Here is a 1,869-nt window from a genome sequence, read left to right on the forward strand (position 1 = left end):
GCGGGCGGCGCGGGGCAGCGGGAGAAGCGAAAGGGGGAGGAAAAGACCAGAAAGAGAGGGCGGTTGCAATAGCCTAATTGCGAAGCAGCCCGGAGTTCTGCAGCGGCGGGGATCGACCGTGCGCGGAGTTGCAGGGGTGCTTTCTGCCGTCCCGGAGAAGAGCCACGCTCAATGATAAATCGCTAGGTGCAGCAGTTAATTTTGGCCGTGTTTCAGGCTGGGGTTTGTAGGCTTCCCGCAAAGCAGATGTTAGGCGGTTCTGTCCATTGTGATCAGCCAGGTTTGGGGATTCTCCTGTTCGATTTCCTGGAGCGCTGCTGGTTCGGCAGATAGGAGTAACGTGATGGCGAGAAGTTAAAATGGGGGGAAAAAACAGGCACGTAATATAGGAAACCCGTAGACCTTTCTGAAAGAGGCATGAGAGCGTGAGAAAAATAATAAAGAAATTGGAAGGAAGAATGCCTGACAGAGATTTTGACAGTGCTTTCTGAAGCAGGAAATCCTTTTGCTTAATATGTTTAAATTTTCCAAACACCAGGGAAAACACACGGATCCCCACAGGAGAACTTTTCAAGATGACAGAATAAACATCTACACAACTGAAATAGTCGACGTTTATTGACATTTTAGGTGGCTTATTTAGAACGATGATCTTAGAACGAGGAAGTTAAAGACCTTTTGAAGTCGCGTTAAATTTACATCTTGCTTTTGAGCAACCGAGACCCACAAAACCTTCCCAAGTACGTGTTTCTCTCCGTGTTTCTGACAAACACCAACGAGAGGAAGGACTGCCCTTTGCAGTGGAAGGTTCATTCTGGAAAAGGAGAGGTGTTAGTGCATTTAAAAGTGTTTCTGAGAAGGTGGTTGGGTTTTGGTGGGGGTTTTTGGTAAGTAAGCATTTAAAAACGAGGGAAGCAGAAAAGATAAAAGCTTTCGGAAAGAAAAAAAGAGGATAGTATATTTCACGTCGTTTGTTTAAATGTAAAAATGATCACAGAGAGGAATTTGGGATGACAAGTGGAAATGCTGTGTAGCCTATCACTGGAGGTTTTTAACGTTAGATACCACGTATAAAGACTCTTTTATTTTCCATCCCATACTGAGACGGTTCGCAAAGCATCTGCCAGAACACAGACTGCTGGTTTGGTGTGTAAAATAAATTAATAATGTGTATATGTATCTGTAAATAGATATATGTGTGTGTATACACATTATATACTTTCATGTATATAAACACGTATGCACACTGCGTTTTACACGTTGCTCACGAACCCATGACGCGCGGTATTTAGCCAAGCACCTCACTGCTGTCGGAGTTTTCCCAAGGCCTGGTAGGGTCTGGAAACGAGCAGCCATCCCCTCTCAGCAGTTCTGCGCGGTGACAGACGGCTTGAGTCACACTTCGCCTTTGGAGAGCCGAGAAACAAGAATGAGTAATCATTTTGTTTGAATTGCAATAAGTATGAAATATTTCTCAGGAGCCAAAAGAATCTTGGAAAAGCAGAAAGACATTCTTAAACGGCTGGTCAGAATAGGAGCATTGTCACATTGTGGTACTTCTTTCTTAAAGGGGAGAAAATGTTGGGGTTTCAAAATGTTTCATTCATAAGCGTATGAAATGAGCATGCGGGATAGCACTTTCAGAAGAACTTAAACTAGTAATTAAAAATGAAATAACTGTAATTACCTGCTTCTGGTTTAATAAGTGCAGTTTGTCTTTGATGTATCTAGTGAAAAAGCTCTACCTCCTCACTTAGAGCCCAGCCATATGATTATTGGAAGAGTGAAAGTATTACCAAGTTTTATGTGTTGCCAGCAAGGTGCCTTTTTGTAGCCGGTTTGCATTTTGGTTTTGTAACGTTTTGGCTG

The 1,869-nt window shown here is 43.1% G+C and overlaps 1 protein-coding gene across 10 annotated transcripts in view; it reads left to right on the forward strand.

Annotated features, from left to right (window-relative positions):
- The window catches only part of EYA1 (EYA transcriptional coactivator and phosphatase 1), a 157,991-nt gene that overhangs the window by 64,464 nt on the left and 91,658 nt on the right, over nucleotides 1-1,869 (forward strand). Inside the window, exon 1 of one of the 10 annotated variants that reach the window (XM_019470304.1) lies at nucleotides 1,356-1,553. The exons of the other annotated variants lie outside the window; for them this stretch is intronic. The gene's annotated coding sequence lies outside the window, so the exon portion shown is untranslated. Of the gene's footprint in view, nucleotides 1-1,355; nucleotides 1,554-1,869 lie in introns of those variants that run through there. 10 annotated transcript variants of the gene reach the window in all.

Source organism: Aptenodytes forsteri, unplaced genomic scaffold (genome assembly GCF_000699145.1).
Source record: "Aptenodytes forsteri isolate BGI_AS27 unplaced genomic scaffold, ASM69914v1 Scaffold62, whole genome shotgun sequence".
Taxonomy (NCBI): domain Eukaryota; kingdom Metazoa; phylum Chordata; class Aves; order Sphenisciformes; family Spheniscidae; genus Aptenodytes; species Aptenodytes forsteri.